This window comes from Callorhinus ursinus, unplaced genomic scaffold, assembly GCF_003265705.2.
Source record: "Callorhinus ursinus isolate GAN/ISIS: 27379988/994484 unplaced genomic scaffold, GSC_fseal_2.0 scaffold4, whole genome shotgun sequence".
Classification (NCBI taxonomy): domain Eukaryota; kingdom Metazoa; phylum Chordata; class Mammalia; order Carnivora; family Otariidae; genus Callorhinus; species Callorhinus ursinus.
The window spans coordinates 157,559,453-157,575,553 of NW_027397066.1; positions in this window are offsets into that span (position 1 = coordinate 157,559,453).

A 16,101-nucleotide genomic window follows, 5' to 3' on the forward strand; every position below is an offset into this window, starting at 1 on the left:
ATTGTAATTATCAGAAAGAAAAGGAAACAAAAAATAAAATACTTCTTTCACTTTAGATCAATGAAGAATAGCTGGTCTTTCACAATCAGATCAATGAAGAATAGCTGGTCAATGTGAGGAGAGTGTATTATCCAGGGTTCTCCACAGAAACACAGAACCAACATCACACATATGAGATTTTATTATAGGAATTGACTCGTGATTATAGAGGCTGAGCAGTCCCACAGTCTGCTCCCCAAAAGAGAAGGCAAAGTACTTAAATGATGTTTATTACTCTCCTTATATCCTGTAACTTAAATAGTAAGTTGTAAAATTAACAATGCTTAAATACTGACATAAGGTCAATACATCTTATAGTACATGATACAGGAATAAAAGAAAGGAAAGAAAACAAAGATATTTGCACAACATATGTACATATACACACAAACACAATCATACCAAAATAAGGAGGAAATGGTCATGACAACTACAGTCCTCATTTCTGTAACTGGTCGCTTAGTCATAGCTAGTCTTTCTACCTACCTTTTTTAAACTACCTATTCTATATTATCTTTGCCTTCAACAAACACCTCTGTGGTTTGTGATTCTTTAGCTGGTGGGGTCACCCAAACCTTCATTCCTGAAGGACCTGCGGCATTATTAGTTCTGCCTAGATTGAGATATAGTTTTCCACTGACCTTAATCACAAGGTTTGGTAATACTGAGAGATGCCCTAAGGGATCTCCTGTATTCCAGACATACTCTTCCTTACTACCATTATATAGTAGTAATCTAATTTCCCCCTTGTATTTAGGATTAATCACCCCAGCCAGCACCATAACTCTTTGCTTTGCCTATTGATTCCAAGGCGTGAGAAGCTCAAAATGCCTGGTAACAATCTTAACTTCAAGTTCAATAGAATCATTGTGTCTCCTGGTAAAAATATCCCTCCCTCTGGAACTAAGACCCCTAGGTCAACAGAGCATAGAGCCATGCAAACAGGAAACATAAGTTTTGCTAGTTGGTCACTAGAGTAATAGAGAGGGGTACCACTCCCATTTCCACCTCTTGATCTCTGGACCCATAAATTCCAGCTATGGAAGAAATAGCAGCATATATTCAATGCTGACTCAGAACATATACAGCCTTCTGGAGAAGCTTTTTTCCTGCCTTGCAAAGTATTGTCACCTACAGAGCACTGTAACCAAGTCTTCAAAAAGCCATTCCATTGTTCTATCAAGCTAGCTACTTCAGGATAGTGGGGAATCTGGTAAGACCAGTGAATTTCATCAGCCACACTCGCTGCCCTTCTTTTGCTGTGAAGTTCCTTGATCAGAAACAATGCTGTGTTGGAGTAGTATGACAGTGGATAAGCCATCCTGTAACTCCACAGATGGCCATTTTGGCAGAAGCATTGTGTGTAGGGAAGGCAAATCCATATCCAGAGCCTCTACTACAGTAAGAACAAAACTATGCCCCTTCTTTGTTGGAAGTGGTCCAGTGTAATCAACCTGCCACCAGGTAGCTGGATGTTCACCCTCAGGAATGATGCCATAAAGGAGGCTCAGTTTTGGTCTCTGCTACTTGCAAATTGGGTGCTCAGTCATGGCCATGGCTAGATCAACGTTGATGAGTGGAAGTCAATGTTTCTGAGTCTATTCTTGCTACCATGACCAATATGTTCAAGAGCCCAGTGGATGATGACAGGGGTGCTGGAGAAACAGGATGACTGGAGCCCACAGAGTGGGTATCCTCTTGATTATTAAAATCCTTGTCTGCTGAGGTCACCCTTTGTTTTGTTTTGTTTTGTTTTCTAATATAAATGCATAGAGAGCCCATATTCAAGTTTTATTTAACTTACAATGAAGAACCCAAAGTTGGTTTGAAAGAGAATATGAAAGTTGAAAATTATAGTTAGTGAATAAAAATAAATTCTGAAATAAAATTGTTAATTTTGATACAAAACTGACTAATGGCTTACAGGATTAAAATATTTTTAAGAATTTCTTCTGTTGGACAGAAGAAATAATCACCTCCATTGTCAGTTTTAGAGAGTTGTAAAATGTCAGGGCTTTAATCAACTGCAAAGTTACATTCCCCAGACAGAGTTTTTGCTAACTCTAACAATGATTATTGTTTTTGCTAACTCTAACAATGTTACAACATTATTTTATGTTCATTTTTTGTGTGAGCATATCTTAAAGATAAATTCCTAGAAGTGAAATTTCTGAGTATATTAATTTTAACTTTTGAGAGAGTTTACCAAATTGCCCTTCATAGAAATTATACTAATTAATCTTACTGCAAACAAATCATTGCATCTTCATATCTCATCTTTTTTATTTCTGTTTCAAGTTTTTATTTACATTCTAGTTAGTTAACATATAGTGCAATATTGGTTTCAGGAATAGAGCTTAGTGATTCATCACTTACATATACCATGAGGTCACCCTTTGATGGGACACAAATATCTTCATGTATTTTGCCAATTCAGAGAGGCCTATTAACATATCTCTTCCCTAAATTTCTTTGTCACCAATTTTCCAATCATGTTCCTTCTAAATTTCTGATCATCCAGCCAAACCATGGGCTGCAACACATGAATCAGTATATATTTGCACATCCGGTTATCTCTCCTGAGTACAGTGCACAATCAGTTGTGCTTCCCAAATTTCTGCCCCCTGGGAACATTTCCATTCACCACTATCCATGGATGTCCCAGAAAGGGTCTATAATGTTATAGCTGTCCACTTTTGGATGGTGCCTACATATCGTGCAGAACCGTTTGTAAACCTCACCTGAGTCTTCTCTCCCTCTGCCAGCTGATTCTAGAGAACTCCTCATAAGACTATAGGTGCAGGATGGGAGAGAGAAGGCGGTATAGCAAGAGTGGGGACCATGGACATTTGGCCTACTTCTTGTAACTTATGCCTTCAGAGTCTGCTTTGGACTGATCACATATATGCCACTTCTACTCAATCATAGACTGCTAGTCTGAATGCTCAACTTTATGGCTTGGTGGGTCAGATAGCTCCTAGTTCATGAAAGACAGCTCAGGTCATATGGTAATTTGGTGGCTCTTGGTCAAGCATGCAGTCTCTACTAAGACCAGTAGCAGGCCAACAGGTGTTTCTCAAAAGGAAAGTAATTATCTTTAGATGAAGGCAGGGGTTTTCTCCAAAATCCTAAAGGCCTGCTGCAATTCGTCTACAAGGGCCTGCTAAAAGCTCAAGATAGCATCTTTATCTGTCCTTGACACTTCAAGCACCACTGAGTCTGCTGGATCATATGACCCAAGTGTCAGAGAAGTTTACACAGCACCCTGGACTTACTGCATAGCCTTCTCTTATTCTGGGCCCCACTCAAAACCATCAGCTTTTCTGGTCACTAGATAAATAGGCTGGAGCAACACACTGATATGATGAATATGTTTTCTCCAAAATCCAAAGAAGGCCTCTAAATGTACACTTTTCTTGGTTGTAAAAGGGGCCAGATGCAATGATTTGTCCTTCACCTTAGAAGGGGGATATCTTTACATGTTCCACACCACTGGACTCTAGAAATTTCACTGAAGTATAAAGCCCCTAAATTTTAGTCTAATTCATTTCCCACTCTCTGACAAGCAAGTGTCTTACCAATAAGTCTTAAGTAGTTGCCACTTCTCACTCACTAGTTTCAATCAACATAATGTCATCAATGTCGTGGACCAGTGTAACATCTTGTAGAAGAACAAGGTGACAAAGATCCCTGCAAACTAAATTCTGACATAGGTTAGAGTTGATATATTCCTGAGGTAGTACAGTGAAGGTGCATTCCTGGCCTTTCCCTCAGAGAAAACTGTTTCTGTTGGGCCTTATGGGCAGATATGGAGAAAAAGACCTTTGCCAGATCAATAGCTACATACCAGGTATGAGAGGATGTATTGATTTGCTAAAGAAAGAAAAACACATTCGGTACAGCAACTGCAATTGTAGGCACCACCTGGTGAAGCTTACAATAATCCACTTTAATTCTCCAAGACCCATCTCACTTCTTCACAGGCCAAATAAGACAGTCAAATGGGGATGTGGTGGGAATTGGGACCCCTGCATCTTTCAAGTCCTTTAGGTGGTACTAATTTCTGTAATCCCTCCATGAAGTATTGCTTTTGATTTACTATTTTCCTAGGTAGACACAGTTCTAGTGGCTTCTACTTGGCTTTTCCCACCATGATATTCCTCACTTCACAGGCTAGGAAACCAATGTGGGGATTCTGCCACCTACTCAGTAGGTCTATTCCAATTATGCATTCTGGAACTGGAATAACCACAGGATAGGTTCAAGGACCCTACTCATGAGCCCCTACTTTGACCAGAGGACCATGGTGACAATTTGGGTCTCCTAGAATCAGTGTCAGTTCAGAGTCAGTGTCCAGTTGGTCTGATTATTTCCTCTTCCCCAATGTACAGTATACCTTGATAAAGGATCATGGGTCCTTTAGGGAAAGCTGAGAGAATGATTAACATTATAAATTTTTGGCATTATACCAGGGTTCTTCCTCAAGGGGACCTGGCCTGCCCTTCATTCAAGGGGTTCTGGGTATGTAAACTGGCTAATTTGGGAATTGACTGAAGAATCATAACTGTTTTTATAATTCAAGTTAGATTTTTGTTCACTGACCTAGAATTTTCTGCTTACACAGGGAAAGTAAGAATTTAGTAGGCTTCCCATCTATTTCATTTCTAGGAAAACCATGATTAAATAGCCAAAGCCATAGGTCTGTGGATGTCTGACTCTTCCAATTGTTCTTTGACTCTACTGTCCAATACTGTAACTGCACCCACTTTACCTTTGGTGGTTGAGTGCCCCAATTTCCCCTCTGCCAACATAGACCTGGGCCCATCTACTCCTATTACATTTAGGTTTGCCAGTCTAGCGGCTTTGCTCCTGCTGTAAAGTCTGGCTTACAGAGAAGAGTGATCATAAAGCTTTTCAAGGATATTGGTACTCCCCTCACAAATTTATTTCTCCAAGTATTAGTAAAACATGTCTTCTGGACCATCTTAAGGTGGTATGTCTTAAATGACAAATTCACTCCAACATTCCAATCCCTCTAACCTTTTGAATCCCTTCCTATGCATTAAACCAGGGGAGGCTAGGCATTTCTCAACTTCCTCAAAGGGCCCATGGTTCAGCCAATGAACGAAAATGTTAGAATCCTTTCTAACTCCCTGAGCTTCAATATTAAATGCAGAAGCTCTGCTTAGTGAGTCCATATGGGTAAATCCTGCCTGATTCAACTTAATATCCCTTTCTACCATTATCCCAAACTTATTATCTATTCCCATACAAGTTCCCTGGTCTTCTGCTTATATACATTAGAAAATTCAAGTAGTTGTTTTGGAGTGTAGCACACTTCCTCATGGGTCAAACTTTATACCTCACCTTTAGGGGCCTGCTGGGATTTGAGTCTAGTAGCAAAGAGGGGTGATGGTGGTAGGTCTTGAGAAGAATAGGCATTTTTTTGCATGGTAACTGCCTCAGGGGAGACCTCGAGCAATGCAGAGTTAATCCCATCAGACAGAAGTAAAAAGGCTGATATTACTGTGGGTGGAGAGTGTAATTTCCCTGGGTGTAGAGAGACTTCTGACAAAGACTCATCAGAATTAAAAGTTTCAATGTCCCCAGCTTCATCAGGATCTTCCCACACATCCCCACACATCTCCCAATTCACAGATTCCAGTCTTTCTCGGTAAATATCCACTTTAACAGCAATCACTCTGTGAGAATGGAAGTTCAACTTGATTTGTAATTCAACCAATCACATGATGATATTCTGCATTTGATATACAGCAATTTTAACCCTTCGGTGACATGACACAATTCTCTCCTTCAGGGCACACAAAGAAATTCTTAGGTCATCTATGGGGCACTTGAGCTAGAAATTAGAATCCCTGAGCTTATATTTTTCTTCCATCACTTTGTCCATCAATATTAGAAACAACAAATCAATGTCATTACATTGTTTTGCGTTTTCCGAAAATGTTTGAGTCTCATATACAGAGTCACTTACCTCTTTGCTTCCTACAAATCGTTGATGAGAAGTATCCAAGGAAGATGTTTTATATATTTCTACAAACAATTCATGCATAGACTATCAGTTCTCTCTTTACTACTAGAAATAAAATCATCAGTATCTTTAAACCTAATCAGATTAGAAAACCAACTCCAGAAACCCCAAAACCAATCTAGAAAACTTACCCTTATAATTCTGTTTCTCTAGCACCACTCTCAATACCAAAATCTATATTAACTGCGGTCCTCCAGAGAAAACAGAACCAATTGTGTATACAATTGTGTATATACACACACCATATGTGTATTTATATAACAGGAATTGGTTCACATAATAATGAAGGACAAGAAGTCCCACTGAGACAGGAAAACTAAAGGGACCCCATGAAAACTGCTTTTTTCACTCCTTTTCCTGCTTCTATTTTTGCTAGGATCCACACCCATACCTTACACACACCTTATAGAACAGACGATATATGTCCTCCTTGTAAAGCTCAAGGATTTAATGATTTCTTTGGATTCTTCCAGCACGAGAGATAACATCTAATGAGTGACCAGGTGCGGTCATCATGAACATTTTCCAAGACCACTGACTCATCAAGACCCCTGGCTCCAGAGCATAAGTGACTTATGGAGGACACCTAAACATAGGTCTTTGTTCCTGGATTGTTGAGAAGACATGTGCACCAAACCATTGATCTAAAAAAAACCCAGCCTCCAAACAAAGATGAGACTCACTCTACTTTCCTTTCTAAGTCTCCTGGATGCTCTGTCTGTATCTACACTCTATGTCTTTAATAAACTCTGCTATTACTTCCTTTCAGTTCAGGTTTGATTTCTATCTTGCATGAAGCCAAGTACCCTCTTGGCTGGGCCTGCAGGAACCCACACTGTATCCTCAGACCCAGCCTGCCTGCATCACTATGATTTACCATCAGCAAGCTGGAGAATCAGGCAAAACAGTAGGGTAATTCAGTCAAAATCAAAGGCCTGAGGATCACTGGAATCTATGGTGAAAATCCCAGTCAGAGTCTGGAGGCATGAAAACCAGGAGTGGTGGTGTCTGAGGGCAAGAAAGATGGATGTTTAGGGCTCAAGTAATGAGCAAATTCTCCCTTGTTAGGCCTTTTTGTTCTATTCGGGTTCTCAACAAATTGGATGGTGCCCACCTACTTTGGTGAGGAGATCTTTCTGCAGTCTACTGATTTAAATGCTAATCTCTTCTAAAAACACCTTCACTAATACACCCAGAAATAATGTTTTGCCAGTTTTCTGGACATCCATTAGCCCAGTCAAACTGACACATAAAATTAACCATCACAGAGGGTAAACAATTTTGAGGAAAAGTGATAATTTCAACCAAGACATTATGATAATGGAAGGAAAATTCTAAAAAGAAAGAAAAAAGGAAATATTAATTAAACAGTGATGCACTATAGGGGACATTAATGAAAAGCTATTTTCAAAAAGACACAGGAGAAAGAAGCATGCTGGAGATATTTTTCTGCCTACATTAATCTGGAGAAGGAGTTGAGGTCCATCTACCACTGGAAGGGAAGAAGGGGCATGAGACTACACTTTCAGAATATTTTTGTGCTAGAAAGAACCAAAAAGATAATAAGCCCTGCTCTTGAAAACCTCAAAACCATCAATACTATCCTACTGAGATCAGATGAAAGAGATCAAGTTGAGGGATAGCTCTCAATCATCAATACACTGCCAATTATAAAAACAAATCTCCCCAATTTGTGTACCTGATGCTGGCCAACAGAATAAAGAAGATTAAGAATCTGAAACCAGAGGAGCTTAATTTTGAAACCACAAAATGTGGGGGCACCTGGCTGGCTTAGTCAGAAGAGCACGTGACTCTTGATCTTGGGGTTGTGAGTTTGAGCCCCACATTGGGTGTGGAGATTATTTAAATAAATAAATAAAAACTTTAAAAAAAAGAATATGAACCCACAAAGTGTGAAACACAATCAAGAAAAAATCCAATCTCTAGATAACGAACAAATTGCTTATTAGGAAACAGCATATTTCACTAAGGTTAAGTCAGGCTAAGTTATGTTCAATTCCATAAAACAATTGGTTTCAATCTGAGTTGGGTGAGGAAAATATATCTGAGAAAATCTGAGAACAACTGCTTGAAATAGTTGCACATAATCAGTTTCCATCCCTTAATTGTCAGTAGAATTATGAATTTGGGATTCTAAAAAATAGGTATTTGGTATCTAGATGCATTATAGAGAAAATGTGACTGATCATTCTTAAGATTCCAAATTCACAATATATAATTTAAAAACTGATATTTTAAGTTTTAAAATCTTATAAAGTTAATATGCAATTACAACTTGAAATCTTTAGAGAAAATTAATTTATTGTTAGAAAATTTTCTTAAGAATTTGGGAAGGCTTGTCAGAAAATTGAAGTACTTAAAATATATTAAAATGATAAAAGCAGTTTAGAATATTTTTAAAAATTTTAACCAAGTTTACATGTGGTGCCAAGTATTAATTAAATGCTTCTTAAAAAGTGATTCCTAAAACTTGCTAATCTTTTGCTTATAAATTAAGCAAAAGAAGAGGTGATGTCATCTAGTGGAATAGGAAGCCCCAGACCCTCTTTCCGCCATGGAGACACCAACTGAACAATAATACCTGGCCCAGTTCCCTTTGTGAGAAATGCAACAACAGGGTAAGAGGCATTTGCTCCCCAGGTGAGTGTGAAACCAGTCACATAAAAGATGGTAGGAAAATTCATGACATTTGCTTATCACAGTCTCTCACACCAGCACCTTGCAGTGAGGTTGAGAGGAAATTCCCAGTTCCTGGCTTCTCCCTGAGGAGGAAAAAAGATCACAGGTCTGTACATTCTATGTTCACATATTTTGAAGGGCTGCCTCAGAGGCTGACTTCTATGTTCCCAAATCACAGTGCTGAAAGGAAAGGGTTCCAAGTTGGGGGTTACTGAAAACAAAGGTGGCATTCTGGGTTAGCACACACTCATTCACCACAGTACTCCCTCCTGGTTCAATTCAGAATAAGCAAGAGAAAACCCCTAACTCCCAACTTCTCTCTGGAGTGAGAAAAAGTTGTAGCATAGGTCCAACATTCTGGCTTTTCAGAGGGCTGCCTGAGGGACTAGTTTCTGTCCCACAAATTTGTAGCAGTGACAGAAACTGGCAAACTTTTGAAGCCTGGGGGCTGCTAAGAGAAAAAGAACAGGTAAGTTTTCAGCAGCTCCAGAGAACATGCAGACATGAGGGGGAGGGAAAGATTACAAGTGCTTGAAAGAAGGCCCAGCAAATTCTTCAAATTGGCAATTTACACACACACACACACGCACATCCAAAGGTGCATTCACAGAAAACGTTCAAGGGGTCCCCATAATCTCTAGCCAAGCTGATTGGTGAAGGTCTTTCCCTATATGAAGCCAGTCCACAGATTGAGAGGTGGTATTTTTTTTTCAAATATGCTGATCCTAACACATGACACATGAAGAAACAGAGAAACATGGCTCATTCAAAGGGAAAATATATAAAACCAAAAACTAATTCTAAAAAACCTGAGGTATATGAATAATCTGACAGATATTTCAAAATAACTTTTGTAAAGATGCTCAACAAGCTCAGGAAAACAATGCATAAACAAAATAAAAATGTAAACAAAGAGGTAATATAAAAAAGAATCAAACAAAAATCAACTTGGCACATACACAGGACCTTCCATAAGATTAGCGGCAGATTTCTCAGCAAAAACCTTGCAGGCCAGAAGGGAGTAAGACGATATATTTAAAATGTTGAGAGAAAAAAACTGCCAACCAAGATTACAATACTTGGCAAAACTGTCCTTCAGAAATGAAGGAGAAATAAAAACTTTCATGGATAAACAAAAGCTAAGGAAGTATGTCACCGCTGGACCTGCTTTAAAAAAATGGTTTTGGGGAAACTGGATATTCACATGCAAAAAATGAAATTGGACCCTTAATTTATACCAACACAAAAATCAACTCAAAATTGATTTAAAACTTAAATGCAAAAACTGATATTCTAATGATAGATATATGTCATTATATGTTTGTCCAAGCCCATAGAAAGAATATCATCACGAGTGAACTGAATTCATAAAACTCCTATAGGAAGACATAGATGAAAAGTTTTTTTTTTCATTTTATTTATCTGAGAGAGAGAGAGAGAGTGAGAGAAAGCAAGCACAAGCAGGGGGAGCAGCAGGCAGGGGAGAAGCAGGCTCCCTGCTGAGCAAGGAGCCTGATGTGGGACTTGATCCCAGGACCCTGAGATCATGACCTGAGCCGAAGCCACCCACGCACCCAGATGAAAAGCTTTATAACATTAGTCTTGGCAATGATTTCTTGACTATGACCCCCAAAATGCAGGCAATCCCACTTATAGGGATTTATCCAAAAGTATTGAAAGTAAGCTCTCAAGGAGATATTCATGCTATTGTGTTCTTTGCAGCATTTTTCACAATTTCTAAAAGGTGGAAATAACCTAAGTGTCCAGCAAGGGATGAATAGATAAAGAAAATGTGGTACACACATATTTGGAATATCAATCAGTCTTTAAAAAGAAGATAATATTGTATTCTACAATGTACATGAAACTTGTGAACATTATGTTAGTGAAATAATCCAGTCACAGGAGGACAAATACTCTGTGATTCCACTTATATGAGGTACCTAAAGTAGCCAAACTCATGGAAGCAGAAAGTAGAATGGGGGATGCTAGGGGCTGGGAGGAAGGGAAGGTGGGGAGCTGCTGTTCAATGAGTATAAAGTTTCAGTCATATGAGATGAAAAATTTTTAGAGATCTGCTGTATAACAAAGAACATATAGTCAGCAGTGCATGCTTAAGAATACTTTGAAAGGATAGATTTCATGTTACATGAACCACAACAAAAAAGTACCAAAAAATAGACAAAATAAGTTGCAAAATAAGATTTATAAGCTAAATTTAAATGCTTAAGTAAAGACTACTTGTGGAGATTTGTAACATAGTAATTTAGGTTCTAGTTGAATAAAAGTTCACTGATTCAGAAATCATGCTCCTTGGTATTCATCCAAAGGAGTTGAAAACTTATGTCCACACAAAAACTTACACATGCATATTTATAGCAGCCTTATTCATAATTGCCAAAATCTGGAAGCAACCAAGATGCCCTTCGGTAGGTGATTGGATAAATAAACTTTGATACATCCAGACAACAGAATATTATTCCGTGCCAAAAAGATAAATGAGGTAACAAACCATGAAAAGACATACAGAAACCTTAAATGCATATTACTAAGTCAAAGAGGCCAATCTGAAAGGACTACACACTATATGTTTCCAACTATATGGTGTTCTGGAAAGGGCAAAACTATGGAGACAGTAAAAAGTTCAGTGGTTTCTAAGCAGGAGCGGAGGATGAATAGGCAGGATGCAGAGGGTCTTTAGGGCAGTGAAAATATATATGATATTCTAATGATAGATATATGTCATTATATGTTTGTCCAAACCCATAGAAAGTACATCATCAAGAGTGAACCCTTATATAAACTATGGACCTCGGGTGATTATGATGTGTCAGTGTAGGTTCATCCTTCATAACAAATGTGCCCCTCTGGTGGGGGATGTTGATAGTAGGGGAGGCTGTGCATGTCTGCAGACAGAAGGAATATGGGAAATCTCTGTACCTTCCTCTCAATTTTGTTGTGAACCTAAAATTGATCTAAAAAAAAATAAAGCCTCTATAAAAAAAATAGTACATCTCTGAATGTTCTTCACAACAGCCACCTGAAAGGCATAAAAAACTCACATTTAACATTCATATTCCATTCACTCTTTCTGCCACCCAATTCAAACTGGTTCTTCCCTTATCACTCTGCCAAAACAGGCCTCAACAAGGTCAACAATGACCGCAGGGTCACTGAATCTAGAGGATGTTGCTCAGTTCTTCCTGGACACCTCAGCACTATTTGCCATGGTTGACAACACCCTCCTTCTTGGAACACCTCATGTTTCCTTACAGGCTTCTCCTTCCTTCCTTTTTACAATCATCTCCCTTTATAGGGTCACTGAATGTTGTAGTCTCTGAGCCTCAATTCTAGACTTCCTTGTATCTTATTCTCTCCTTGGATGTCCTACTAGAACCAATGGCTTCATTTACCCCTTCGCCCGTTTGTCTCACAAATTCTATCTCCAATTAACTGTCTCTCTTGCAGTCCAGGCAGGTATATCCAATGTCCTCTTGATACCTCTGGTTAGAAGTTTCAAGGACACTTCATATTCAACATAATAGCTGTAGCCTATTGAAAACTTACTATGTGCCAGTATAATGAGTTCCATGAAAGATGAACTGGAAGCTGCTCTCGAGGAGAACCTCTAGAAAAATGTTCCAGATTTCTGACTTAGTCCATGAGTCCAGAGAAGCTTTCCTGGGAAGAATGACCTTTATCTGAGACCTGAGGGATGAGTTGAGTGAACCAAGTAAAACTGTGGGAGTAAGGAGAACATGTCATCAGCGTGTGTAGAGAGTCGCAGTTAAGAACTACTGATCGATTTGTTCAATTCTTTAATGTAACACACAAACCTTCCCTGGTTTTCCTCTCTGTCCAGGTGCTAACCTAATTCCTTCCTTCCTTTTACCATGCATCTTTTGAAGACATTTTCCGGCTCTACTTTTTTCATTCTGGAGTCATTACAAATTGACTTACCAAGTTTTGAAAATGTCTGCACACTTGATGATGCTGACCTTCATAGCTCAGCAGGTGTACCCCACTGACTTATCATTCCTGATATTATTTCTTCAATTCTCTTCTTGCTTCTCTGCAGTGTCCTTCTGTCTTTTACACTGGCTCCTCCTTCCTGACATACCCTTAAATATGGGTTGTCATTAAGTTATTTTCCAGAATATCATTTCTCACTTTATACATGCTTTTGGGGAATCCCATCCTTGTCTAAGGTTTTGTCATATATATAGAATCGCTTTCAAATATGTAGCTCCAAATTCACTGTTTTACAGAATCTCAGAACTCTCACTCCTACTGGTTTCCTTCATTCTCACTCATGCTCTACAATAAAGCTGAAGGTCAAAATGTCCCAAACTCAATTCATTGTTTCTCTTTTGTAATATAATAATATGATCTTTCATCTCCACATATGCTCAAAGGAGAAGCTTGAGAGCAACTACAACTATTTCTTTTTGTCACTGATAAAATCCAATTATTACCAAATCTCTGGTTATGTTCTAAGTATTTCTTTAATGTCTTTATTTTCTCCACCCCCAACACCTTTTACTACAAATCTAACATTCATTATTTTGGCTTCAGATCATCTATAAACTTCCTGAAATTTCATAAACTATATTTAAATGTGTATGCTTTCTCTCTTTCTAATTTATTTCAAACATATAAAAATGCATAAAATGTGCAATATTTTGGCAAAGGATTTAGAGACATGAGATTCTAAAATGGGTCAATGATCTCAAATAGGGTAAGAACAACTTACCTAGAGCAATCCTATCTCCAAACTTTATTTTCACATAACCCTCAATAAAAAAGAATTTGAGTATACACTCCAATATGTCTATGTATTCATAAAGTATGCATACACTACATCTCTTTGTACAATCAATATTTAAAAAGCTTGATTTCTTAATTTAAAAATAAAACATTAATAAGAAGTTCAGTTATGATATTTTCTTTTTTCACACCAGTGGACCAGGGTTGAGCATACTAAAATACAGACTATAACCTAGATAAAACATTTGAATTAAATGAAAGAGCATAATAATGTCCCATACCTAATAGTGGCCTTCTCATATTTCTTATCATTAATTCCTTTTGCAGAAGAAAATCACTGTGCCTGGTTTTATTGTGAGGCCACTTTATTTGAATGGTTTGCATTTTGGGTTGAGCTTCTCTCAGAGTTCTCTTTTTGCTCCCTTCACTGTTTGCTTGAACCCGTTGTCTGCTTAAAATCTACAAGATAAATTAATACTCCTTATCATGGCATATAAAACTGCCAAAACTCTCTTTAAACCAACTTCCTACCTATATCCCTCTCCCATTTTCCCTTTGTCCTTTTTTTTCCCCCATCTATTCACTAAATACACGAGGAATTTTCACCCAGCTGTGATTTTGCTTATGCTGCTCTCTCTGCTTAGAAATGTTCTTCTTACCCTCCCAATGGGGCCAGTGCATTAAAGTGTTCGAGCACAAGGGCTCTGGGGCCAGACCACAGAAATTCTAGCCCAACTTTACAAATTATTAGCTAGTGACCTTGTACAAGTTTTTAACCTCTTATTGCCTCATCTATAAAATGGAGATAGAAGCATCACTTTAGTTAGTAGAATTAATTAGAACAGTGCTTGGAATAGAGTCATTATCATATTAAAATATTAGGATATTAGAATTTGTACATTATAGCTATGTACATTAGTTAGCAGTTCTCTTTAAGGTCCATTTAAATGTATTTTCTTCTGAGAAGTCTTTCCAGCATCCCTCCAGCTCTCTAATCTTTCATGGGACTTGTTTTCACTTGTGCCTTCTATTAGATTACACTCTACTTAGTTGTTATTTTATTAATTTCCTTCACTAATCTGTAAGCTTCTTGAGGGCAGCAACCATGTCTTGTTTATTATGTTTGTGTTTTGGGATCCATAACAATGGACAGCAGAGAATGTTTATTACCTGCTTGCCATCACCAGCTGAGACTACCATCCTGGGAGACACAATAAGCACATGGCTTCCCTAGCTCCAGAGCTCTGCCTATGGTTATGTGTACTTTCTGGGGTGTGCTTATGACTTAACTCAAGGAGACATGTCAGAATTCTCTTGAGTGAAAGTGGTGTTACCTAAAGACAACCCTGAAGTCATTTCAACTTATCAAAAGATGTTAATGCTTCATAAACTGAAAGGAAGGGAAGGAGGGAGGGAAGAAGGGAGGGAATCAGGGGGAAGGAAAGAAGGAAGGAAGGAAGAAAGGAAGAAAGGAAGGAAGGAAGGAAGGAAGGAAGGAAGGAAGGAAGGAAGGAAGGAAGGAAGGAAGGAAAAAGCTATTTGCATGAGAAGAAACTGAGATTCAGAGAAGTGATATACCCAGGTTTATAGAGAGCTAGAAAGAAAGAATCAAGATTCAAAGCAAAACCTGACCACTAAACTAGTGTTCTTTTCATTACACCACTCTGCCTCTGATCTCTGCTGATGAATCATAGTGACTATTGTCTTTCAGTAAGTTGTTATCTAAAAAAGAAGAAAAATTGTGTGTTTCATGCTTCCATCTATTTATATACATATCTCAAATCCTACAACAATGTTGTAAATTAGATAATACTATCTTCATTTAATAAATGAAGAGGCTGTGGCCTGCAAAAGTCAAGTTACTATTCTAAAGTTACACAACTGGAGGGTGAAGGGCTGGGTTTGGGGTCCTCTGAGTCTGGTCCTCACTCTTCCACACTCCTGCTGCCTCTAACCCTCCTGTTTAGTTGTTTGGCCTGTTTGACATGGTTACCTGCTGTCTTAGTCTATTTGGGCTGTTTTAACAAAATACTACAGACAGGTGGCTTAAACAAACAATTATTTCTCACAGTTCTGGAGTCTGGGAGGCCCAAGATCAAGGTGCTGATAGATTCCCATTCTTGGTGAGGGTGGGCTTTCTGGCTTGTAGACAACTACCTTCTCATGTGCTTACATGGCCTTTCCTCCACCTGCAAGTGGAGAGACAGAGCTCTATTCTTTCTTCCTTTTCTCTTAAAGCCAGGAATCCTATCATGAAGGTCCCACTCTCATGACCTCATCTAAACTTAATTACCTCTCAAAGACCTCACCCCCAAATACCATCACATGGGGGGATAGGGCTTTATATATGAATGGGGGGCACACACATTCATTCTATAACATCTGGTCTCTCTCTATCAACCTGTCAAACTTTGGCCAGCTATGCTAACCATCTCTGAGTTCCCAGTATCTCCTCAAACCTAGGGAGCAGAAGTGGTGCTGGTTATCAACCCACAAGCACATTTCAGTGACTGTCCATCTTCTGCCCCTTTACCTACACCTAG